The sequence below is a fragment of the Ambystoma mexicanum genome, chromosome 1q (genome assembly GCF_040938575.1).
Source record: "Ambystoma mexicanum isolate Mex_15411 chromosome 1q, UKY_AmexF1_1, whole genome shotgun sequence".
NCBI lineage: Eukaryota > Metazoa > Chordata > Amphibia > Caudata > Ambystomatidae > Ambystoma > Ambystoma mexicanum.
The window spans coordinates 900,941,488-900,968,253 of record NC_090922.1 but is presented as its reverse complement, the minus strand read 5'-3'; positions in this window follow the sequence as shown (position 1 = coordinate 900,968,253).

Below are 26,766 nucleotides of genomic sequence, written 5' to 3'. Positions count from 1 at the left end.
ATATTAGGGCAATTTGACCCACCACCAAGCTTAATTTCATTTTGGGCAAGATACATGGGATTTCTCTGGGTTTTGTGCATAGGAAAGTCAGCCAGTTTCCAGGACCCTCTCGTTTGTGAACACCAGGATGTGGTCCAAACACTTCAGTCAAAGGTAGGCACCAGCTTCCCGCTTTAGGCTTCCACAGTGGCTGTCCTCCAGGCAAGGTTAAATCTCCATTCAGCTTGCAATAGTGGCAACCAGATAATCATTAGGCAGCTGTCCTGGAAAGGTTAATTTCAGCCACGTTCCTTCAGTTTTTTCACCAGGTGATTTTAGGCAAGTGTCTCTGGAGGACTTGAGCTCCTGTCTTCCGATGTTATAGGCAGCTCCCTTAATGGTCAAATTCTGCTCTGCTGAAATCGTTCATTTGCCTAGTGCACATGCTTTTTACACGCTAAATCCATCCCCAAAATATGGAAATCAGGCAGTGCTCATTCTTAGAACTGAACTTTCATCGGGGTTTTATCCCCTTCTCTCCTCCAAAGTTTCAGCCCCTCTATGCCGATAGGCTATGGGAGTGGAGAACATTTCATTATGTAAAATTGACCCACCTCCTTGCAGTTTCATTTATTTTATTTTTTTACACATGAACCTTTTCTCTAAAATGTCACTACATGAAAAAATTCTGGGTTATACCACTAAACATAAGATCATATATTATTTAAATATAGTTAACAATGATGGACTTGTTGAAATAACTCCTGGGTTTGCACCGTGTTCCCTTCACGAATGGTGGTTTTTCACCCTTAATGCGAAAACTGCAATAGCTATGAATATACATTTTTCTACACAATGATCTAATTAAAGAAGCCACCAGTTCCCCACCTTTCAGCTTCAATATGCTTTTGGGAAAGCTAGAATCACATTTTAGATGGTTACAGGGTTATCAAATATCTCATTTACATAAAAAATGACAACATGCCCATCCTCTGCTTTAATATGACACCGGGATGAACTCAGTTTGACTTATCGCTGCTGGGAAAATGGACACATCAACCTTGCATGTCCACCAAGTTTAATTTCTCTGTCAGCGTATGACCAGGCCTCTCTGCTTCTCTCGTTGTTGGCTTTGCCTGCAGTAAACTCATCAGCCTTTGTCATGTCAAGGCTTAATGGTCATTTATGGCTTATCACAGTGACCAGGCCATGATCAGATACTTTGAATCTTACTTAAGGGTTCTGCATATACACAGGCTCAGGAATCAAAACTCAAATTCATCCGTTTCCTGGGCCCCCAAAAGCCTTTCTTGTTTCACCTGAAATATATAGCCTGTTCATTCTGGTACATGTATTTTGCATGTGAAGCCTATTATTCATGTTAATACATTGCTCCTCAACATCACACATGTAGTCTTTTGCCTGATCTATTTGTTTTAGCAGGGGAACATTTTTCTTCATGTCTTGATTTAAAATTGCAAACACACACATAAGGAGCTGTACAAGGTGTCAGTTTCTGTGCTGGTGTATACCACATTTTCCATGGAGAATGAGGCTTTCATTTTTCTATGGCAGATACAAGTTAAATGCTGCCTTCTCAGTCCGACCTCCACTTGGTAATGAAAAATAGGCTTCTGATGTTCAGTTCTTGGCCATTCAAACACCATTTCAATTTGTTTTTGTTTTTTACAACTTCCTTGTGCCACCTGCAGAAATATACACATTCTGCATTACTAGGCACAATTGCAATCTGCATGTTTGAAAGACTGGCTCCTTTTTGTAGAACACTGTATTTCCCATGAGCGGCCTAGCATGGCCTTTCTGTTTTATGTCATTGCGGGGCTATCATTCAACCCCACATGCTCCACTTTTAAACCAATGCCTGCTACTGAAAAGTATACATCTGTTCCAATCCTTGATCTGTCAACAATATTGTAGGCCATGCGACAATTAAATCAGGCGATACCACCAATCAAACTATGGCCACCACCTAGAAAGATGACGAGTTAAAGTATCACCGAGAGTTATTCTCTAATGATGATGGGCTATTGGCCTACATGGACCCAGTTTTTAACACATCACTATTTTTCTTTCTGGGGCTATAAACCCATTCAACTTAATCCAGTGGGGGTTCTTACCAGGTAATTACTCCAGGCTCTTACAACTCCTATTCAATAGGCTTTTTGGTATTATGAATTCCAATGACTTGTTCCTGCTAAAATGTCTTTTCATAAACAATGTTTTTACCCATGTACCTTCCATCATGTGCTCACAGATATGTTCAGCCAATGGCATGTTTCAGCATTTCCTCTTTTTGATGACTGAAAATCGTGCTTTCTGGTGCAAGATTAGCTTCATTGTTTTAGTTGCACTGCTCTCAGCACAGCCCAGCAGGGCAGACTGTATTATTATCAGTCTCTGAGCAATCACATGTGGCTAGCAGGGACAAGAGGTGATCTATGGGGAGAATTCCCAAAAGTGACCTATTGATCTGCCTCTTGATCAATTTATTTCTGGTATAAACACCTTTATATATGCATGGATCCAAGCAAACACCATCACTCAGCCTTATGTTATGCCTACTTTTTTGTGTTGACTGTTTGCTCTCAGACATTCCTCCATTTTCATTTTTTCTGGCATGCTTACTGTTTCCTCTACTTTCTTTTCATTGCATCCTTGTTGGGGTTACATTACCCTGCCACGCGCACAATGTTTGACCCTTTAAGATCCCTACAGTGGTGATGTGGCTTTCAGAAATAACAAAACACACGCTAGCACAATATGCATTTATTTTATGTATATATTTGCTGTTTTCTACAGCACCACATTTTGGAATACTTCTGAGCATAAAGGAACAAGACATACTGTTATTAGAGGAGGGAAAGATGCAGGGGATGTGGGACAGGGAAATGAACATATGATAAAATAGAGCGCACATTCCAAGCCTTTGAGAATGCTGTGTGAACGGCATAGCCCATTCTATAGTGCTGCCATTTTTATTATATAAAGTGCAGGGAAAGGGTCTGGAAGTATATGGAGGGTTTGGTCAGATCAGACTGTTTGAGACAAAGACCTCCTGAGCAGAACCTTGATTGATAATGGTTTTCCTGAAGTTCAGCTTATTTGGATCTAGTCCCATATCTGGCAGGAGTGGGATCCATAGGACAGTTTTAAATCTGGAGGCCGAAGTGGTCAGCTTGTTGGTCATCCTGGACTGTAAGTTTCTTTGTGGCAACTATTTAGCAACTCATTTGAAAATGTAATTTAGTGCCAATCTCCATACGTCTCTCCTGCTCACCCTCAAGTCGATGAGGCATTGGGTCTCTAGCCTGCACAGGATTTCAGGGCTCCAGAGACACATTCATCTTACTTAACTCTGACAATAAATTTGATATCTTACTTTAGATGACATAGAGGATAACGATCACTTTTTTGGAAGACTCAGTAGGATGCTGTTACAATAATCCAAACTAGACATTATCAGTGTCTGAATTATTTGAATTTGTGAAGCCTTTTTGGGGCTGAGAGACCTTACGACGTTTGTGAAGGGTGTTGTCATCTACTTACATTAGATGAGATGTGTTTTGTGAACGAGAGTTCCTAGTCAAAGATCACTTTGAGGTTTTTGTTTTTCAGAGATTGGGCTGACATGTATGCTCTCATCGCCAATATTGCTGAATAGGTGGGGGAGATGAACATTACATTATCTGACCTATCAGGTGAAGCTACCAGTCTGGAGGTCAGGCCTAGTGTGATAAACAGAATGTCAAGTGTCCTGCAAGCTGTTAGCTCCAAAGCATACAATAGAATGAAGGCAATTGTCAGGGAATTTAATTAATGGAACATAGATCTTGAAAGCAAATGTCTCAATACAAATCTATGTATTATTGGTGTTGCAGAGACCTACTTAATGCATCGGTTCTAAGATCTTGAATGTGTTATTGTGCCATGTCATTATTCCCATAGCTGCTAACAACTTTACTTTCACAATTATTTAGAAAAATGTGTAAAACTAAGGCAGGGCATTGTGATACTCTGTTATCAACTACTGGGGCATTACTGACGGAAGCAAGCGAGAGAACCAAGATCTTTAGAGCAGATCACAGATTTGTATCTATCCTGTCTTTCCTAAAGAGGTTGTAATGGAAAGGAAAGTGTTTGAGAATGCTAAGGCAACTGAAGGGAGAACAGCACATGGGCCATTTTGACAAAAACCCAAATAGATGATGTTGATTTTTCCTGGTGGCTTCCGAAATATAGCTGAATGCAAATAGCTTACAATATGCAGTGCATTCATTACTTGCCTAGAGGTTGCCTGATGATTCAAGCAGGTTTTTCTTTGTTTTACTTTATGTAATGTGTTTTAGTGTATGTACAATACAGGACAACAATACCCCTATTTGGAACAGCCTAACTCCACGGTCAGGGGTCGACCCAATTATATAGATACTAGAAGGAGAAAGATCTAATATCCTCTATACACACATTTCTCACTAGCCCAATAAGGTTTGTAGGTTTTCCTGGCACTGTTCGTCCTGAGAAAATGAACGCAGTACTCGTCTCAATTCAATTGCACAAGTAAATTCAATGTATTCATACCATAAAAAACCTTTTCATATAAACAAAAGATTTTTTGATTTCATAAAACATATTAAAAAACCCTTATAAACCTCACGGCTAAAGGTTACCATTTGTGCTTATCATTAATAAATCACAAATACCATTGAATCACAATACACAGACACATATGACTTAAAAATACAATATAAAAGACTCTAAAACGTGTCTCTAAACACAATATCCCAACATGTTTCTGTTCTGTTTTGTGATGAAAGGTTGAACATTCCTCGGGGGAACAAACTCTAGAATGTATACTCCTTCACCGCCAATAGACAAGGGTAGGAAGATATCATGAATGAGATGCAGATAAAATCACCTTAACATGGTACTTTGTCTCTGGCACCTTCCCTCTTTGGTAAGTCACCCAGTACTTGTAAATTCAAGCACCACAATTGATGAACATGCTCACAAGTAGCATCAGAACACTCATATATCTCAATTTAGCTGTTCTGGTGGCCCCTCTGTTAAATGCCACAAGGTACTGAGCACATCAAAGGAAAATTACCCTTCCACTGGTCACAAACGATCCAGATAGCACAAGTGTTTCAATCACTTATGTGGCATTCACTCCAACTGTGAATTATAACGTCTACGATATGGATCTCAAAGCTCAACGAGAGTACCTTGTGGCATTTAACGGGGCCACCGGACCAGCTAAATTGAGATATCTGAGTGTTCTGATGCTACTTGTGAGCGTGTTCATCGATTACAGGGCAAAAATTGCCTTAGTACACAAAATGTATTCTGAACATGCACCAGGACAACTTCTGCTCTTTTGCTGGGGCTAAAGCAAGCACTGGGGCTGACTGACCAGTAGTCTCTCGACCTAACCACTGACTCACTCCTGAAAGAGAAGTTTAAGGCAGTAGTAGTTCAGAGTTACTGCCAGTAACATATTTGTGAATTGAAGAGTCTCTGTTCAGAAGATACATGGAATTTCTGCTGGTAACTTCTTTGTGACTCAGCCTCCAAAATGTCAAATCCAAATCAAAAGAATGTCCTGTCAGGAAATTATTTCTAAAAGGAAATACCTTCCTAATAATTCATTGGTGTGGGTAGTTTTAGAGTGCACAAACCAGAAATCTTCCAACCTCACAGATCCAGTCAGCTCCCATCATTTTCATTATCTTTTGATCCTCAAGGGGTCACCCATTCTCTTTGGTCCTGAGGAAGTCAGAACAGCTCTACCAATGCCATCAAAACATTTAGCCATCTCTGAAACATTGACACAGGAGTGTGGCTGCACAGTCATAGTGATCAGAACTGAGCCTTACGTAGAAACCTTAGCCCATTATTTGGTCCATGTGGCTGCTTTCAGGTGTTAAATGGTGTGTTTATCTAGAAAGAGAGACAATTGATTAAATCATTCTGTATGCATTATTAGGACACCACTTTAGGACCCCCCCTAACTCCTGCACGATACCGGTCTAACACATTCTTTCTTTATGTAGATAACATTTGTGTGTATTTTTCTATGTATAAATTGTATATACAGCTTTAACATTTTGGTTTACAGCAAAGAAATGTACATGTGTTTGTCCAACCCTCTAGAGAAATGATGTACACATGAAATAATCTCGCAAATACAAATGGAAAATAACTTGCAATGTGCAAGGCAGAAAATACAAAACAATTGCATATTTGTTCCTTCTACGAATGTGACATCCAGGGCTTTCATCGAAACTGCCAGGGATCGTTACAACTTATGGATCACTCTAAAATTACCCACACTTTCTAATCTGATCATTTAGATAACTTCTGCAACACCATACATCATAGCTAGTTGCCATATGACTGTATGTTCTTAGTTCTTGTCAATACTATATATACATTCCTCAATGGATGTTGATGGTAGGGATGGGCCATGTCCACCTCAACAGTTAATAACCATTAGATGCTCTACCTAATCTCCAAATGTGATTGTGTGTTAACATTAAAAATAAATAAAAACATGAGGAATAATAATAATTCTTCTACACATGTTGTTTCGTGGCATGGTACCTAATTGGCCATCATGTTCCACAACACACGTTGCACATCTGGCATAGGAGCTTGCACCCACAGTCGTACTTCAAAAGCAGTATTAGATTTTCTGGCAGGTTTGTTAACACTGATGATTACTGCAGGTAACGTTTTCATGTGAGTTGCCTTTTGACTCGTACCTCCTCCAATATCACAGGCTGAAGGCATGAGCTTTTGGCTGTAGCATCCACCCACATGCTATGTGGCGCTTATTATATTTTAGGCAGTGATCAATTTGATTGACATTAACGTTAATGGTTACAAATTACAATAACATAAGTTGGATTGTGCATAAAGTAAAATCCATTAAACCATAATAAAAAATGTATTGCAAATAGTGTTTGCTTTGAATGTAGCCAGGCTTAACATAAAACAGGCAGAATTTAGAATGTTTTAGTTGGGCCTGACTCTGTCACAACTGCAATGTTTTGTTAAGTGACTTCAATTCAGCAATCCCACTAAGTCAGTGCCTCGTCTGGGATGCCCAAGGGAAGCCCTTATTTATATATTTTTATGACAAGTTATACTCTGGATGATAAACCCTTATATAACGCCCCTCTCTTTGAATCCCCCTGACCTCACTGAGCCAAGAAGTAGGTTTGTTTTGCAATTTAAAGGGTTTATTGAGAAAGTAAACAATATATATATATATATCACACTTAAGAATATGACAGTGATCAACAATGGATAATATTACAATTGTATGATTATTTAATTACTTAGGAGTTGGTATAGGAAGGAAAAGGTAACTGAGAATGCTTTTAGGGTTTCAAGGAAAAACAATGATGGAAAGAATTCAGTACAGAAATAAACTGATAGGGTTTCACAAGAGATAATATGTTCACTTTTCCCCTTCTGGCAATTCACTCCCCCCCTATACAATATAAGGAGATGGAAGTAAAGCACACAGTTTTCAGAAATACAATCAAATGTAGTTCAGTTCCCCCCTAGCAAGCTCAGATCACACGGATGATTTTAAAACACAGGCAAAATACTTCAAGTGTGATTTGCAAAGAATGGAAAAATATGCAAAACATGATTTTAATTCCCTGTAGGAGGTTCAGGGTAGGTGATAGCTATTTAAGATTAGTTCAAGTCACACTGGCAACGCTCAATGAGGGATTAGCAGGTTGAAAACAAATTTTAGCAGTTCAAGCAAAAGTGGCTATTTTGACAGGAGCTAATTGGACCAAATCGCTAATTGCAGCACTTTTTCCAAGTGCGTCGAGCGCGATTACGGAAAGCCTATAATGAATAGAGAGTTTTAGGATTGTTGGAAAGCTTAGCATCCTAGCTTTAAAATGAAAGTTAAATCTCATTCCTAGCACACGCGGTTCCAGAGATAGAGACGATTTTGTGGAGATAGTTTCTCGAAATGAAAGTAAACTTCAGAAGACAAAATGTCACTTTTACAGCTTTTAAATGACAGAATGAACACACGATTCCTATGATGCAGTTCTGGACAGGTTCAAATGTTTTGAATCAGATTATTTTAAACTAAGTGATGGGTTCTACACAGTTCTAGCTGGATACTCACTCCTTTTGGACAGGAATGCAACTTCGCCACGGATCGGTTCAGGATTGGACTGGACTTCTGGCGACTTCTGGTACTGGTTCTGCTCACAGCGGTCTGGTCTGGGTCTGCTAGCGGCACTGCGGTCTGGTCTGGGTCTCTGGTTCTGCTGGTCTGGATCAAGTGGATTCTGGATACAGCACTGCTTTCTGGGTACTGGCACAGGGTTCTAGGTAGAATCGAACAGCTCAGCCCGGCTGTTTGAATAATTTGCAAAAGAGTGTGAGGCCTGATGAAAAAGGATTCAGCCGGTGGTTCAGGCCTCAATGCTACAAGTTCTGAAGTCTGCATTCTAAGTTCTGGAGATGGTCCTTCTGGATATTGTCTGGTCCGGCAGAGTGCTTTGCAAGAAAATGGAAAGTGAGTGTCTTGCCTGTCCAAAGCAGTCTCTTTTTATGTGTTTTGAAAATGGGTGTGTGCGTGGGCATAACTAAGCCTGTCCCTCACAACTTATCATTGGCCAAGTCCTCCTCTCTCCCTTGATTGGGGGAAGGAATGGAGTGTCATCGTGATGAGGTATGTTTTATGAGGCAGAGGATCCTGCCCTTTGCATTTACTTAGAAAAATCAATTTTACCCGAAACACATATTTCCCAGATACACAGTTTGTTGAAATTACATGTACACATTGCAGATGAATTAAGGTACATTCTTGCCCAACTCTGATCTTTCTAAGAGCTTGGGTTAAGAAATGACATCTTTTCGTTTTTGGTAGCTTTAGCAACATTGGTTTTTCATCAAAATTTACACAGACCTGCACCCCTTCCCTGAGCATATTATTGGAAATTACTATGTCTCTATTCTAAAAACAGTGTCTGCAATATTAATAAATAGCGGGGTTCGGTCCCAGAACACCGCACAAAGTGGAGTTTGGTCTCAAATCGTGAGGGCATTTTCCATATTAGGACCCCCAAATTGTACATTTCTGTGAGCTTAATACAAGATTTTAATAAGCAATTTAATCAAACATACATTTGGTGCAATATGAATCCGCAAACCAGTCTGGCCCGACCCTCAGAACTTGGTGAGTCAGAGATCAAAGGCCTCTCCTTCCTGGCAGGGCAGCTGTTGACAGTTACACCCTAATCTGCATTTCTATTCAATTGAAAGGGTCTATTGTGTTGTGTCCTGCAGGCTGCAGGGGAAACTCCTCCCTCTCAATCAACAGGGCCATGTGATATCCTGGGATGTTGTGTGGGTCTCTGAGGTGTTAATGGTTCTCACGAAAAGCAAGTCTTTTGAACTTTTAATTACATAAGACCACCTTCTGTTCACTGCACGGTTCTGCAAGACAGCTCTCCTGTCAGGATTTATAGAGCGCCAACGCCAGTCAGTGGCTTGCAATGGTACTGCACCCATTTTTGGGAGCTGTCTTGAATTAATACATTTCGGATTTTGAACAGCCCCATATTTCTTTGCACTGGTTTTTGCTCTGTGTGTAGCCACGGATAGGGCCTGGCCATGGTCTCTTATATTAACATTAACAGAGGCAAAAATGGATGGCTACCTATTTTTCATGTTTTCCCTGTGCACTTTCTGGGGAGTTCTGGCCATCATGATGTTTTCAATGCCAGTAATGTACAGTTTGTGGTAGGGCTTGGCTGCATGGGTAAAAACATCCCACCGTTTGTAGAGGTGAGCATTGATCTGACTCTTCCCCGCCTTGTCCATCCTTTTACAGATGGTACAAACATGCAACTGTTCTCCAAAATGACCTTATAAAGGGCATGGAGTTTGCCTGAGCCTATCCAATTTCTGGTAACTTCTCCAGAGGAGATATTGACATGCATCATTGGATTCCTTGACAGATGCGTTTTACCTTATTTGAAGAATATATTGTGTGTGTAAACGAGTGGGGCATGTCAAATTGTAACCAGTGTAACCTCTTCAATCTGTAAGACAGCGCACAGATGCCTCCGGGCATGACGCGCTATATATACTTCGAAAAAAATAAATAACTACATGATGTGTATGCAGAGTACTGCTTTTCTCAACCAAGCGGTCAAGGTCCACTGGTCATTATACATATAAAAACAAATATTGAGTATGTCAATTTCAGACCCCTTACAGCTATGCCCACATTGCACTTTGATGAGCAGCAGAGGGTAATTTGATAGCCATTTTGCAAAGGAGGAAAGCTAATGACAAAGCAAATAATCATGCATCTCCCCTCACAAAGCATGCCGTTTCCAAACAGAACATAGGAGTAAAGAAGACAGCTGCCACTCTTTCAAACTGATTTGCAACACTTCCAGCCAATACAAAAAGGACAACTACGAGGATGTGACTTACTATTCTGGGAAATGAGCAGTCCAGGGGTTTGGAAAAGGCAATGCACTAATTTGCAAATGTAATGTTCTCCTCCACACCCCCTGTATCATGACATTATGCACCTAGCAAGTAGTGCACACACACCAACTTCTCTCAGCTAAATTACCTATCTCAAACAACAGCACACTAACAATAGTTCTTGTGTACAGACCACCAGGCCCACTAGGCAACTTTGAGGAAGACCTATCTAGCCTCCTCACTGACAGCATTAAAGACTCCACTCAGCTCCTCCTACTAGGCGACTTTAACCTAGGCTTTAATGACGCTGAAGACAAACAAGCACAAGCAATCCAATCTATTCTAGCCAATCACGACATCACCCAAAATGTCCTAGCTCCTACACATACAAAAGGCCGCACGCTAGACTGGATAGCCAACCACAACTGCAACATCACCATCTCCAGTATCCTACCTCAAATATGGACTGACCACCATCTTATATGCTTCACAGCCAACATCGAACCTCCCAAACCCAATAAGAATAAAATAGCACCCCCCATGCCAACAAGAAGTAAAAAAGAAATCACAGCTGAAAAACTACTTCCACTTCTCCTACCAACTCTCATAGCTAGTCCTAATGACTCCAACCCATGTGAGTTAGTTGAATCATTTAACAACGCCATGACCAAAGCTCTAGACTTGATTGCCCCTACCAAACTCCATAAAAGTAAACGTGAAACTCACCTCAACTCTTGATTCACCCCCATCTCAAAGAAATGCGTATCCAAAAACGCAAACTCCAAGCTATTTGGAGGCATACTCCCTCTGCCGACAATAAAACCACACTTGCCAACTTTGCCAAAAAATACAAAAAGGAAATTATTCAAACGAAAAAAGACTCATTCAATCATAGAATCAGTAAAGCCAATTCTAATTCCAAAGAGCTCTTCACTATTCTTCGTGAATTGGAAAACCCTATTGCCCCCACAGACAATGTCCCCAAGGACAAATCCTGGTGCACTAGCATCCAAAATGCTCTAACAAATAAAATCACAACCCTTCAATCTAAAATTGCTGAGAAAAAAGCCTCCTTGCGCCCTCATGGTACTCACACCACCCCACTGAAGGAGTTACCCAGCATACCCCCCCAAAACAACGGTAAACCCTTCAGGTTCACCAATATCTCTATATTGGAAACTGAAAAGGTCATTCTGTCCCTTAAACCGTCAAATTGCCAAGGCGACAGCTGCCCTGCGCAAATCATTAAGGATGCAGCTAGAGATCTAGCACCCTTCATCTCGAAACTTATCAATGCCTCCTTCAACACGAGCACTGTACCTACCAACCTTAAAGGATCCTGGGTTCTCCCCCTTCTCAAAAAACAGACACTTGACCCAGCTATCCCCACTAACTACAGGCCTATTACTACGGTCCCATTTCTCCTTAAAATCATTGATAGAGTAGCCTACCTCCAAATCCAAAACCATTTGGAGACGCACCAACTGTTAGGTACACGGCAATCTGGCTTCAGACCACTACACGGTACCGAAACAGCCCTCATTGACCTCAAGACACAAATCGACGAGCTGAAGGATAAAGGTAACACAGCTATGCTCCTCCTCCTTGACCTGTCAGCGGCCTTTGACCTTGTGGATCACGCAGTATTATGCAACCATCTAGCGACTGCCGCTCACTTCTCAAGTGAAGCTATAGCATGGGTACAATCCTTCCTAGCCAACCGTTCGATGAGAGTGTTCTCCCCTGTAGCAGCAGCAGACCCAATCCAGATCACTTGTGGTGTCCCACAAGGCTCATGCGTCTCCCCGACTATGTACAATATCTTTACTAAGCCTCTCTTCGACAAACTTGACAAATTAGGGGTAACCTACACAAATTATGCGGACGATACGCAGATTCTCATACCTCTATCAGGCAACTTTGTCGAAGATACGGCTCTAGTAAACAAAATCTACCTCCTCATTCAGGCATGGATGGCCTCCCACGGCCTCTGCCTAAATGACGACAAAACTGAGATATTAATACTGGGTTCCGACTCTAACCTAAAAAAACTGAGCCCTAACTATCGTAATTTCAACATAGATGGCAACACAATCAAGGTGGCCACCGAGGTAAAAACCCTGGGCTTTTACCTCGATTCCACTCTATCCCTCAAAAAACAGGTTAACACCCTGGCATCCTCTACAGCGTACACCTGCAAATTAATCAGGACCTGTAGACCTTACCTCTCTAAAACCAACTGCATCATGCTTGCCAATGCATTAGTCATGTCCAAACTGGACTATTGCAATGCCCTCTATGCAGGTGCCAACAAATCCATCATAAATAAAATGCAAATCCTTCAAAACAACGCTCTTAGAGCAGCCCTTGACATACCCCGCAAAGCACATATCTCAAACGTTAGGAAAGACCACCACTGGCTCAAAATCAGCGACAGAGTCCTGCTCAAGACACTATCGCTTACCCATAAAGGGCTCAACAACACTGCTCCCCCCTACATCTCAGCCAGACTGACTAGAAAATCATCCAGGCACCATACTAGGGCTACTAACCACTACCTGCTCGAAACCCCTAGATTCAGACGTTCCAAAGCTGGCGGAGCAAGCTTCCCTGTCAAAGCTGCCCAGGCCTGGAACGCACTGCCCATTGCACTGAGAGCCAACTTACCCTACTCCAATTTTAGATGCAAGGTAAAAAACTGGCTCTGGACAAATGACAACTAACTCTCGTGGCACCCAATGACCATGATACCGTTGTCCAAATCGATTCTGTTCTCATACCTACACCTGTACACTCCCTCAAAACTACAATATGCTAGTTTTTTTTCCTTCCACACGGCGTGTATTGATATGTTCTTACTGTACTGTTATGTTGTTTCTCGCCTATACTCTGTATGTAACCCAAGCTTAAGTAACCTTGTACCTGCTGCGCCCGGCTACCCCTGGGTTTTGTGCGCATTATCAAAATAAACAAACAAACAAACCACCTATTTTTTAAAACCTATAATGGACTAATTCAGCATAGCAAATGCTATTAAGTGCTGGCATTTAATCGTTGATCAGGGTTTTAGATGGTGTGACACAGCACTACCACCATCTTGATTCACTACAACACCTGGTCTTCCTAGTCCTTACATTTGATCTGAGAAGGGAGAGATTAAATGCTGATTACCATTTAAAATAAAATCTATGAGCAATCTTCTCCAATCTACTTTTTCAATTCCTTAATGACGCTTGGAATACTTAAGCAATACGCCCTGAGCAAAACCACAAATTAATAAATATCTTATTGATACGCACCGGCCTGGTTCCTAGTCCATTGTGACACGGGGTGTTTGTGGAGGTTGGGTGCAACACAGGTTGGAGGCCTACTCAGAAAGAATCCATAGTATATTAAAGATAAAAAGTGTTTTATTGTGCGCCACATTCATTGCCAGGGAAGGAGTGCCTGGCTGGAGTGTGCTGTGTTATAAAACTGTGACAAAGCGGAACAAAGACACTATAAGCACTCAATGTCCCAGAGGTATTCGCAGGAAAGAGAGTGGCTAATGGGCAAAACCTATGAGGGAAAAAACCCTGATCCGTAGCAGATGAGTATGTCAGAATCCTGGAAGATCTTGACAACAAATGTTGAAGACGGATTCAGATGAATGCCGGTAATCCAGATGAGCTTAATACAGGAAAGCAGTAGCGGAAAAATCAAGAACTTAATTTATTTGAGGGGAGAGAATATTTTGGAGGTGGCAGAAACATTGTTGAGGGTGGTGGTGATGGTGGTTGGTGATCAAAGGTGTTGGGCATACAGACCTACTTTGATTTGAAAAAAGAACTGACAGGGTCTGAGGTGTTTGAGGCAAAAATCACTATCAATAAAGATGTCTTCGTCAAAGGCCAACCCTTAGGAGGAGGAGATGAAGGCACCATGGAAATGCTGCACAGTTCACTGTGGAAAAAGTACAGGTATCAATTGCCAGGGATGCACAAATCCTTTGTACATGAGTGGTACAATGCCAGTCAATAACTAGAGGTTGTACGGCCACCACTGCTGCAAGAAGTACTGCTAGCATTCAAACGTTGTGTTGGCTCTGGTGCTGGAAATTAGCCATTCCACTGTCATCTCTGGCTTTGGTGTTTCTGACAATTCAGTGTGGCCAGACCAAACACAAAGTTCACTCAGATCAGAATCTAGCAAACATGGGGATAGATCCCCTGTTCCTTTTTTGCAAGAGACCAGCCTTCATGCCAGGTTCTGTTAAAGTGGTAGCTGAAAAATATACCACTAAATCTGTGGCAGTAGGAGCAAACGTACTTGGAAGGGGGTTGGATGTGCAGCCCTCAGCAGGAGGTCAGAGTCAGCAAAGCTATGCCCAATTTCCCATTTTGTGGTAACAAGATTTGTGAGCAATTGCTTCCCTATCTGTGTTTTGCGTGCTATGGTTCACAACACAGATGCAGATACACCAAAAACACCCACAACACCACCTAAAAATGCTTTTTCTGACCATTTGGATTTCAACATTGAATATGATTGACTGGCCTTGTCAGCACAGAAATGCTGTGAGCAACTAAAGCTACAGTCACAGTCGAGCCTTGAATGGGACCTTCTTCACCCCATCTCAGTGGAAGCTTGTGTGCAATGTATTTTGTTTGCTTTGGTCAGCCACACAGCATGTGAGCCAAATGTATGTGTCACTCAGTGAGGAACTTCCATTGATCTACTTGCTCAAAATGGACCTGCCCAGAAGAGCAATGGAACATGGTAACACAAGCAAGTCAGACATCACACAAGAAACACATGAAAGAAAACATTAAGGGGCCGATTCATGGAACAAACGTGGGCCGAAAATCTTTGCGCAAGCAGGCGCAAGCGCAAAAAAACAGGCGCACGCGCACGCGTGCGATTCATGGAAGTCCCTGCGTGTGTTTTCCTCGGGATTTGCGCCAAACCCATGCACGGCGCACATGTCACTGCAACATCCCGAAAGGCGTGCGCGACGCGCACAGTGAAAGCGCACAACCTCGGCGCATACACCAGAAAGTGGGCGGAACACGGGGCGTAACGCTCGAAATGGGGTACAACGCGCGAAAATAAGGGCGTAACTGGGGATGTACTGCAGGGAAGCAGACGGAACGCCCACACACACTCGAACCACACGTATTCATGGAATCGAATAGGGCAAAGCCACGCACAGCCAAAGACACGCACAAGCCGAAACACGTCCGCCACATGAAGGCAGACGGTAACGTCCCTGCCCATTACAAAAGTGGCAACATACAGCAATTGGGCCTGTGCGAGCGGGGCACGGGTATTTCGGGGGTGCGCGGGAAGTTACACATGCGATTGAGCGGGGTACGTGCATATCAGGGGTGCGCGGAAAGTATCACACGCAATTCCATCAGGGTACGTGTATTACAGAGGTGCGCGGGAAGTTCCACACGCGAATGTCCAGGCTACGTGTATTTTGGGGTGCGCGGGAAGTTTCACACGCGATTGAGCGGGGTACGTGTATTTCGGGGGTGCGCGGGAAGTTACACACGCGATTGAGTGGGGTACGTGTATTTCGGGGTTGCGCGGGAAGTTACACACGTGATTGTGCGGGGTACGTGTATTTCGGGGATGCGCGGGAAGTTACACATGCGATTGAGCGGGGTACGTGTATTTCGGGGGTGCGCGGGAAGTTACACACGCGATTGAGCGGGGTACGTGTATTTCGGGGTTGCGCAGGAAGTTACACATGCGATTGAGCGGGGTACGTGTATTTCGGGGGTGCGCGGGAAGTTACACATGTGATTGAGCAGGGTACGTGTGTTTCGGGGTGCGCGGGAACTTTCACACGCGATTGGTGGAAATCCACGTGTGCTCTGTCATCACGTGTAATGAGGGAAACAGCCACGCGCGTCACGTTTGGCCCAATGAAATCGCATATGTGTGCTGACGTGCATACGCGCTAAGGGCCTTTCCTCGAATTACACGCAGACGTGCAGGATTTTCACGTGCCAATTCACTCCGTATCAAGCTGGCCACGCGTAAGCACACGGAAGACCACGCTCCTGCCCAGAAGGCCGAATCACTGCCCCCCAGAGCCCCGAGCACACTCCCACCTGCCATCTGCTGCTGCCTTACTGCCTGCTGCCCACGTGCCCTGCCATTTGCTGCCTGCACATCAGCCAGGGGTGCTGTTGCTGTGACGACTCCTGCTGGAACCGAAGACTCCCGACTGGGATTCCATCGCTCCACAGCCCAGCCCCAGGACCCAGTTGCCCACCCACTCCTGCCTCTGGGGTTGTCATGTCGGGCACTGCAACATCTGGCACCACTGACAACCCCCGGCCAGAGAGGCAGAGGGGCCCCAGTTTCAGTGCCGAAGTTGGTGTCCTGGTGGAGCAAGTCCTGGGGCAGTATGATGCCCTCTTCGGAAGTTCCCGCGCCGACAAGGAAGGACGGACTCGGATCTGGACTGACATCGTGACTGCCATCAACGCGGAGGGAGTGGCAGTCCGCGACTTCCAACATGTCAAGAAGCGCTGGGAGGACTTCAGGTCCCGGACCCTGAACAAGGCCCGGAGCCTCTTGAAGGCAGCGGATGCCAAGGGGCACCGGGGCCACTTGTCTGAAGATCAGATGAGGGTCCTGGAACGCATATCCCCAACGCTCCACCTCCAGGTCCTTGAGAGGCAGACCCGTCTGGAGTCGAGCGGTAAGTGTACATGCATCCTGATTGTGAGCTGTGTGTGTGGTGATGTTTCAGTAGTGTGCAGGTTGCACATCTGTTTGTATGGGGTCGAGTATGGGTGGGGGTGTACAGGGCCGTGGGGCTAACACATGCGAGGGCTGTAATGTGTGAGACATGGATGGTGCTTGTGTGTGTAGGCTTGCATGCCAAATTCAGTTGTGTGGGCACACATGTTTGGATGAATGTGTATGTAAGTAGACATGTCCGTGATGTCACGCATGTATGTTGTTTTCAGCTGCATGTATCAGCACTGTGTACATGTGAATTTGTGTGTATTTGACAAGGGTGCAACAGTGATGCAACATGGATGCATGTGACAGCGGGATGTGGAAGCCTGATTGGCAGATGTGACATGGATGCCCATCTGAACACTGCGACACTTGGCAGAGGTGTACATATGCATGCAAGTGTGGTGGTGTGCGTACATGTGTGGCGCACTTCCTGTGTTGCATGTGATGTCTGGCTCAGCTTTGCCTGCTCATGCTGTTGTATGTGCATGGATGGTGCTGGCAGTTGCGATATGGCTGTGGTATGGCTCATGTGTGCGAGTTGAAATGACATGTGTGTTGGGGATTGTGATGGCATGTCTGAGGTTTGCCAATGCCACTCATGTACAACTGTCATGTGTGTATGTGTCCATTGTACAGTGCCCTGATGTCTGTGTTTTATTTCTCCCTATCTGCAGCGTCAACTGATGAAGAGGGCGGAGAAGGTGCTGTGGAGCACAGCGGCGGGGATCCCACCGCCAGCCGGAGACGCAAGGCCCGGCTCCCCTCCCATGTTGTCATCTTGTCGGGGAGTGAGAAGTCCGGTGCCGCGTCCCAGGCCGCAGCTGCCGGGGGGAGGTCCAAGAGGCGGAGGTTGGAGTTGGACTCCTCGGCAGCAGAAGGGGCAGCTGGGACCCCACAGGGCCCAACGGGGGAAGATGGCACCAGGTTGGTGGGGGGTTTGGTGGAGGAGGAGGCCGTGCAAGCAACAGAGACGGGGTCTGGAGGTGGGGATCCCACTGGTGCTAGTGGTGCAGTGAAGGACCAGGGACAGGAGGCAGCACAGGCCGCCGCGGAGGTGCCTGTGTGCAATCCTGCCCCTGATCCTGTCCCTGCATCATCTTGCACCAGCAGGGATGCCTACGTTCAGACCCGTTTTCAGGCAGGGGATGAGCAAATGACAACTGGCCTTCCTCTGCCTACGGACGTGGCTATCCGGGTCCGGGTTGAGCCTGTCCTGACTGGTGTGGCGTTGCATCAACGGGCCATGCGAGGTGACCTGCAGTCTTCTCATGAGGAGACTGCACGTCATCTCGAATGGCTCTTTCACCACGTCAGCCTGCTGGGACAGGTCACCCAGGCCGGATTCCTCTGTTTGATGGTGCTTGCTACGACCCCCTCCTCAGCTGAACCCCCTACGGGCCAGTTGTCGTCCGTGCCATCTACCCACCCATCAGTCACCTGGGTGCCCTGTGGAGCTGCCTCTAATGGTGCGGCCAGGCTGGTGGAGAAGGCATCCCTGCCACAGTCGGGAGTCGGACGTCCAGCAGGGGTGGCCACATCAATGACTGCACCCCAGCCGGCGGAGGATGTGCAGGCAGCAGGAGGCAGTGCACGGGCAGAGGCACAGCAGCAGCAGCAACGTGGTGGGAGCCATGAAGGCTCGGGGCCTTCAACATCGGAGGGGCAGGCATCGGCCAGAGGGCAGGAGGACCCAGGGCAGGGAGTGTCTTCCGTGTAGCAGCGGTTGGGCCACGCCATATATGCGGAGCGGCAGCGGGCGGAAGAGGCACGGCTCACAATGGTCAGGGCAGAAAACTCCATGCGGAGGGCCCAGAGGCGGGCCGAGTGCCTCGAGGCAATCCGCAGGGGGTTGGAGGTGGATACATCGACGGCCCTGCGGACCCTCGGGGCCATGGAGGAGGACCGCCTCCGGGATATTGAGCAGGAGTTCGATGATGCCCTGGCCCGGGACATCCAAAAGTGAGCCGTCCGACTAGCCCGCTGCCCTTGTACATAGTTATGTAGGTAGTGTTAGGTTTCCTTTGTTTTTTTATTTATTTTGGACCTTTTGGACATTGGCCACTTTTTTGTATATAGTTTATTTTATTAGTTAGTGTTGTTAGATAGGTTTCATTTCTTTTGTTGGGATAATGGACCCTGGCTTGTTCGTCTGTACATAGTTCAATGTTGGATTTTATTTTTCTTTCACAATTTCCCCATGGAGAAATGGCTTTCAATTATTATTTCCCATTGGATTTTCTTTTGTGGACAGTGACTTTGGACACTATTACTTTGGATTATGATTTTTGGTTTTGCTTTTTTTCACGGACATGCTTCTTTTGATTTTTGTACATTCCCATTTCTGTTTCTTTATTTTTGGATCCATTTATGTTTCATTTAATACATATTTTTTTATCGAACTTCAATGTGTAGTATCATCTCATTGGTTTCATGCATATCATGATATGGGTTTTGAGATTCACTGACACCCAATGTGTTTGTTTCGAAACTTGCAATTGGTGTTCTGTCATGTAATTGCCTTTTGCTGAGTGGGTGGATGCAATACTCGGGTGGGTGTTTTGCATTTGGAGGCTGACTATAGGGACCAGGGATCTAGATTGTGATGACATGTTGGCTGGGGAACATGAGTTGGGGCCTGCTGGCAGGTGCCCCACAGTGCTGGGGGGTGGGGGTGGTGGGAGACATGGGTGGGGGCCTGGTGGAGGGTGCCCCTGCACTGCTGTGGGGTGGGGGTGGTGGGAGACATGGGTGTGGGCCTGCTGGCAGGTGCCCCACAGTGCTGGGGGGTGGGTGTGGTGGGGAACATGAGTTGGACATGGGTGGGGGCCTGGTGGAGGGTGCCCCTGCACTGCTGGGGGGTGGGGTGGTGGGAGACATGGGTGGGGGCCTGGTGGAGGGTGCCCCACAGTGCTGGGGGGTAGGGGTGGTGGGGAAATTAGTTGGACATGGCTGGGGTCCTGCTGGCAGGTGCCCCACAGTGCTGGGGGGTGGGGGTGGTGGGGAACATGAATTGGACATGGGTGGGGGCCTGCTGGCAGGTGCCCCACAGTGCTGGGGGGTGGGTGGGGTGGTGAGGACATGAGTTGGACATGGGTGGGGGTCTGGTGGAGTGTGCCCCTGCACTGCTGGGGGGTGGGGGTGGTGGGGACATGAGTTGGACATGGGTGGGGGCCTGCTGGCAGGTGCCCCACAGTGCTGGGGGGTGGGGGTGGTGGGGACATGAGTTGGACATGGGTGGGGGCCTGGTGGAGGGTGCCCCTGCACTGCTGGGGGTGGGGGTGGTGGGGACATGAGTTGGACATGGGTGGGGGCCTGGTGGAGGCTGCCCCTGCACTGCTGGGGGGTGGGGGTGGTGGGAGACATGGGTGGGGGACTGGTGGAGGGTGCCCCTGGTGGCTGGGGGTGCAGGGGGACATGCGATGGTGGGTAGTAGTGCAAGGTGACATGTGGGTTGGCTGGGGGGCATGGCCATGGTGGATGGGGTGCCTGCAGTACATGTGCAGGGTAGGCCCCTGTGGTGTGAGCCACCTGCAGGGGCCGTGGAGGGTGTAGAGGGAACACCTGGGAGGACCCACACGTGCAATTCACGTGTTGGGCTCCCCGCGCACCCCTGTAATACACGTACCCTGTTGGAATCGCGTATGAAACTTCCCGCGCAACCCGAAATACACGTAGCCAGGACATTCGCGTGTGTAACTTCCCACTCACCCCTGATATACATGTACCCTGCTGACTTCGCGTGTGAAACTTCCCACGCACCCCAAGATACACGTAGCCAGGAGATTTGCGTGTGTAACTTCCCGTGCACCCCTTATATACATGTACCCTGCTGACTTCGCGTGTGAAACTTCCCACGCACCCCAAGATACACGTAGCCAGGAGATTCGCGTGTGTAACTTCCCGCACACCCTGAAATATACGTAGCCAGGAGATTCGCGTGTGGAACTTCCCACGCACCCCAAGATACACGTAGCCAGGAGATTCGCGTGTGTAACTTCCCGCACACCCTGGAATACACGTGCCCTGCTGATATCGCATGTGAAAATTCCCGCGCACCCCTGAAATACACGTACCCTGATGAAATCGCGTGTGGAACTTCCTGCACACCCCTGGAATACACGTACCCTGCTGATATCGCGTGTGAAAATTCCCGCGCACCCCTGAAATACACGTACCATGATGGAATCGCGTGTGGAACTTCCCGCGCACCCATGAAATGCACGTACCCAGCTGAAATGACGTGAGGTACTTCCCGCGCACCCCTGTGATACACGTAGCCCGCTTGCCGTGCTGGTACAAGGTTAGCACAGCCCTTTGCGCTGGATTGGGGATTTTGATGGCTTTTCCCTGCGCGAGAGGCGTTCTTGGGGGCGTAACTGGCGCTAATGCAGGGTCGCTGCGCCACTGTGCGCTACGGCTGGTTTTGATAGCTGGAATCCATGAATACGCTGTGCGCGGAAATGGGTTTTGGCGCACGCGGCTGGCGCAGGGATTCGCACGCGCACACTGTGCGCCAGTCGCGTGCGCCACTTGTGCGCTGAATTCTATGAATTACCCCCTGAATATCCTTTGGTGACATTAGTTGGCTTCGATTTTAAGGTTAATGTCACTGGATGCCATACTGCGGGATTTGGGGTGTGTGAAGGCATCATGAAGAAAGACACAGACAACAGATTTAAAATTCAAAGAAAAATACTTTATTAAATCCAATGTCAGGATGGCAGAAGGCCTAACTTGCCCTCTGCTAAGGTCGGATTTCCCTACCTGAACAAAACTAAGGAAAGTCTCAGTCAAAGAGTTCAGCTTAGAAGTCTGTCTTTGTCCAATACCTATACTTAACCTCACAAATAAAGATAACTAATGTGTAGGGATGTCAACATTAAAAAAAAAATAGTTCTGAGCTTCTTCCAGCTCATAGCTTTCTTTCAGCTCCCTTTCCCCAAGTATAAGAAAGTTCCACAAAAAAGTCTCAAGATTACCTTTCTCCAGTTCAAGGTGATACAGTCAAAATCAATCCCCAGGGTTCCCTTTCCCAAGTTACAAGCAACACAGTTCACAGAAAACAAAAGGCTTTGAGGCTTCTTTCTGAAGATCACATATGGTAGCTCCTCAAGTCTCAGGGTTCCCTTCCCCAAGACTCCAACTTCATCTTCACAGTGTCTTTGGGTTGTCATCATTTAGGGCTCACTGGTCTAAATGCAGCAGACAAACCAAACTGTCCACCCATCACAGGCCGCACAACCAGGGTCCCTATCTCTTGGCCTCTTGGCTTTGATGTGTAGATTTACAATCTTCTGGCTTTTCCCTCTCAGCCTCTTCGCTCTGCCATCAATTATCACACATCCTTTCCAGTCTTTGGCCTTGTTATACGGTATTCATTCATAAAAGCTCGCACCCTCCTTCTTGTGACTCTCTGTCACACTTGTGCCCCTTTCTTGTAATTCGTTTTCACATGGGCATTTGAATTATTCACTTTATTTGGTTGGCTAATGAAGGGTTTTATTCCATTCACTACTGACGATGCTTAATTTCAGGGATTCATTCAATTCATTATTTAATAAGCATTCATGCTGCTTAATTGTAAAGTTCCATTTAGTTTGATATTCAATATTCAATATGCATTCAGGTTTAGTATACAATAAACATTGGTTTCACTAAGTTTTAAAGTTCCATTCAATTCGATATTTAATAAACATTGGTTTACCTCATTTTTATAGTTCCATTCACTTCTGGAATTGAATAAGCATTAATTTCACTTAAGTTTAAAGTTCCATTGAACTCGTTATTCAATATGTATTTGCCCAGGTGATCGTGCATCCTCCCCTACCACTCACCGGCTTGTGGCGTCTCCTTCCGGTGGTTACCTCGGATTCTCCTTCACTGGTGAAGCTTGGGAACTCACCCTCTTGAGCTCTGCTAGACTGCTGTGTGTCCCTCTCTGCACGCTGGCCAACCGGAATGCTTCTGTCCGGACGCAGACAGCGTTCTTTCTCCTTGGTGCTCTCTTGCAGCCCCTGCTGCCAATCCTCTGTCACATAGGCTCCCAGACTTACAATAGTTACAAGGCCCACTGGCTACAGGCTGTGCATGTCTTCTGGGGAATTTACCGGCATCCTGGCTCCTTGTCCAGTGCCACCATGGCTGTCTCCTTTGAAGCAAGGTCACCTGCTGTTCTAACCACACAGGCCTCCCAGTTGCTCTCTGTTCTGCTCCAACAGTCTCTCTGTATACCCCTGCAGCCCCTTGACAGGCTGCAGGTGTGGATCTATAATGACACTTGCTTGGCCATAATTAAAGGGACATGCCTGACCCTCATAGCTATTTGTAGGCATCTTCCTCATCCCAGTACTAAAGTGGTGAAAGGGTGTAGTGTTCTTTACTCTTATTTGCTTCTGCCTCATCTCAGTACTGTCAAGTGGAATATGTGGGCAAATGAGGGCAACAGCTTTACAATAACCTATAAAGGTCTGTGAAGGATTTGGCTGTTTCTCAACAGGATAAGGAGTATACCATGCCTCTCCTAAGGGCACCCCATTTTTTACCTTTCTCCTTTTCATCCTCTTTCTGATGCTTTGGGACTGATAATATCTACTGTCATTCTCTTTATCAATGGGGCAGAGATAACAAAATCCCATGACTGCATCTGGAATAGAGGATTCTTCAAGAAAGGGGAGTGTGGAATACTGCGTCTCACCTGAAGACATCTTGTCCCCAATCCCCAGGGACCCTCCACCCAGGTAATCCTCCCTCACTTCTCCACCCCCATGGTGAAGATCCATGGGTGCGGCGAAGAGGACCCAAAGTTAATATATGTGGTATCTCACACGTGATACATATAGGTGACATAATGGAAATGTGCAAGACTGCAGAGCAGAGGCTTGAAGTACAGGCAAAAACAAAAACTGAGCATCCACAACAGCCAGGAAGCCAGTGGCTCCATTTCTACTGCAACTAAGTCAAGCATAGGTGAACCCCATGAAGGGTGATGGATATATATTTGAATGAAACATACAAGCTTGTCAAGGACAATTACCCACTGCAGTTTCAAATTCTCTAAGCAGTCTGTGTGTCCATCAGCACTTGTCCATGCAGCGATAGACATCATAGACTGCTCACACCTTGTATTTTTAGTACTGTGGGTTCTATTGTCTCTAACCAAAGGAGGATTCTCTTCCTTGCTGATGTTAAACAACTAACATTCATTAAATTGAATGTTCACTATATCCCAAGCAAGCAACAGCAAAAGGATTCTCAAAGTCAGCAACAGATCATATTTGAGACCAACGATGAAAACTGCTGTGTCACAGTGAATTTTGCAGTCTGATCAGTAGATGGGGGTAGTGGATGCTTTGGTTTCCACTGATATGCACTTCTTCTCCTTCCCCTTCCCATTCACTTGCGCAATATGAATGACACCTTGCCTAGTAGGATCGTTGTCTGTCTTCCCTCTGTTCCCCCTCCCTTGCCTTGTCGCGCCTTGAAACACTTGTGTATTGGCGCGTTATCAATGCCATATCATATCATCATACTACTAGCTTTGGCTCTGGAGAAGAAATTGTATTGTGGTGGTGATGGATCATGGTGACCGAGGGGATGATGATCAACAATTTCAATGACTCACCCACCCAGAGTGTGAAGTGCCAAGTGTGCTGCATGTTGCGTGCTTACGATCCCAGCATAGCATAGTTGTACATGATCAACTTACCTTACGTATTCCAATGACTGGACAGAGCCATTCACAAACTGAAAGTATACATCTCATCAGTTTCTCTTGGGAGGGGGCACAGTCTGAATTTGTGCATCTCTTCTGTCTCACAGAAGTAAAGGAACAGTGTGCATGTTTAACTTTCTCCTGTCTTGCAGGTGGAAGGGCACACACTCCTTTTTGTTCGTTCTCCTGCCTCAAAGGGATGAATGCAAATACAAGGAAACAAATTGAAATGTTATGTCTCTCATGTGTCCCAGGTGTCGGGGCACATCCTGCATGTTTAAGTCTCTACTGTTCTGTAGTGGTGTGGGTGCACACTCAATTTTGCATCTCTCCGGTCTTGCAGTGATGCTGGAAGGCACTCAATTATCACATTACTTCTGTGTCACAGGAGCCAGTTTTATTACTGTATCTGCAGTCCTGCAAGGGTGATAGCACACACAACATTTTTACATCTCTCATGTCTCACAGGAATGAGGGTACACACTCAATGTTTACAACCCTTCCATTTCGCATGATTGGGAACAGAGCCTGAATTTGTATGCCTCTCATGTGTGACAGCGAAGACGACAAAACTTGAAATTGTATGTCACTCCTGTCTTGCAGGGGTGAGGGCACCCACTCAATGTTTACATCACTCATGTCTCACAAGGATGGGGGCATACAATCAATGTGTGCATCTCTCTTGTCATAAAGGTATGTGGCCACGTACTCATTGTGTTTGTCTCTCCTGGTGTGTGAGTATAGGGGTACAGCCTGAATAGTTACGTCTCTCCTGCCTCACAGGAGTGAGGGCACATCCTGAATGTGTTACTGTTGTCTGTTCTTCAGAGGTAAGCATACATACTCAAATTTACATGTGTCTGCTAATGCAGTGGTGAAGGCACACAGTTATTTTTTTAAACTGTCTGGTGGAAGTAGTAGCACACACCCATTTTCTATATCTTTCCTGTATTACAGAGGTGCAGACAGAACCTGAATTTGTATGTCTCTCAGGGGTGAGGGCACACACACAGTTTTCTATGTTGCAGTAATGAGCGTGCACACTTACTTTGTATGCCCCTCCTGTTTTACATGGGTTAGGTACAGACTGCATTTGCAAGGGTCTCCTGTCCTGTATGGTTGGAGGCACACAATTCATTTGTACAACTCTTCAGTCTTGCAGAGCTAGGGGCACAGCCTAAATTATTACGCCTTTCTCGGTTGAAATGAGCCTGAATAGAGTAGAGTTGCACTATGAACCGCTCTCAATATTTGAGCAATCATCATGAGGTGGGACTCATTGCCAAACATCATTACAAAATCGCAAAATTGCATAATGCACTGTTGCCACAAGGCTGGCTCTCATGAATTCAGAACTATTAATGTTTGGTGTGTTAAGAAAGATAAATGCCCCTACATAAAGGGTCTCTTTTTAGACAAGTAAATGGTGCAGGACCTATCAAATAAAGGATAGAGAGAACACACTTTAAGTAAGTGCCATGTGATTACAATCCTATCCACAAGCATTCCATGTTGAAATCCGAAGTAGGACACCTGCTGTTTCACCTTCTTAACTGAATTGAATGTTATTCTTCAACACCCAAACATTACACCAAACTAAATTGAGCAAGTTACTTTTTGACAATTATGTTTTTGTTTTAAGAATTTTGTCTTCAGATGTGGATCTTTTATTATTTTACTTTTACATTTTTTGTAAGGGAGGAAACAAGTAAACAAAGAATAAAAAACTGTCTTCTTGAATACAGCAGGGCAATTTATGTTGTTACATTGATTAAAACATGTGGTTAGTAGAAATATTTGAATGTGTGATGAGACAATTTGAGTTCCCA